A 1,067-nucleotide genomic window follows, 5' to 3' on the forward strand; every position below is an offset into this window, starting at 1 on the left:
TGCTTTAAGAGATCACTATGTGCCTAATTAATACAATGCACCTACATGCATTCAATTGCCACCATTTAGAGCACACCATTATGAATCAAACCACAAACCAGTCAAATGCTTCCTAACTATCATGGACTTCCAAGTGAAGAACCTTACAAGCATTTAGATGAGTTTCTTGAAGTATGTTCCACTGTGAGATACACGGACATGCCGGAAGAGGTCTTAAGGCTTAAAATTTTTCCATTCACCCTTAAAGACAAGGCAAAATATTGGTTTAACAATCTTTTTTAATAACTTCTTGGGCAGAAATGCAACAAGAGTTCTTGAAAAAGTACTATCCGGTTTCTAAGACCAATGCCATGAGAATCTCAATTCGAGAGTTTTCACACGGGGATGGGGAAACGTTCCATGAGGCATGGGAAAGATTCAATGAATTGCTTAGGAAGTGTCCACATCATGACATGCCTAAATGGCAATTAGTTCAATATTTCTTTGAGAGCTTATCGGACAATTACAAGGGCATGGTTGATGCTTCCATGGGTGGCTCTTACATTGATAGGCATGAGGATAACGTGTGGCGTCTTTATGAGAGTATGAGTGAAAATTCTTTGCGTCGAACTTTATCTTCCAAGAATGGTAGGAATTCAAGTGGAAGGAAGAGTGTTAGCTTACATCAAGTTGACCATTCCAATGAAATAGCTGCTGAAATGAAATCATTATCTCAAAGGTGTGATCAATTCTTGATCAACCAAAACTCGGCAAATCAAGTATCTTCTTTCTCAAACCATTCTCATCATACATCTAATAAGACATGTATGACTTGTTCAAGTGTTTTACATTCTACTTCCAATTATCCTCATGGACATGTGCAAAATGAGCATCATGAACAAGTCACTGCAGCTTTTGTTAATCAAGGGAACAATCCTTATGACAATCATTATAATCCTAGTTGGAGGAATCACCCGAATTTCTCTTGGAGAAACCAAGGGGAAGGCTCAAATCCTCCCCAAGGTGGTCTCCAAGGGAAATATGTTCCACCTCCGATGCAAAGTCAAGGTTCCCAAGGATATAGACCA

General features: G+C 39.1%; 1 pseudogene; it reads right to left on the reverse strand.

Moving 5' to 3' along the window:
- Window positions 1-355: 355 nt before the first annotated feature.
- On the reverse strand, window positions 356-454 carry LOC132297859 (small nucleolar RNA R71; annotated as a pseudogene).
- Between the last annotated feature and the right edge of the window lie 613 nt (window positions 455-1,067).

The sequence above is a fragment of the Cornus florida genome, unplaced genomic scaffold, assembly GCF_030987335.1.
Source record: "Cornus florida cultivar Cherokee Brave unplaced genomic scaffold, ASM3098733v1 CherokeeBrave_3.0.0_Hap2_Chr02, whole genome shotgun sequence".
NCBI lineage: Eukaryota > Viridiplantae > Streptophyta > Magnoliopsida > Cornales > Cornaceae > Cornus > Cornus florida.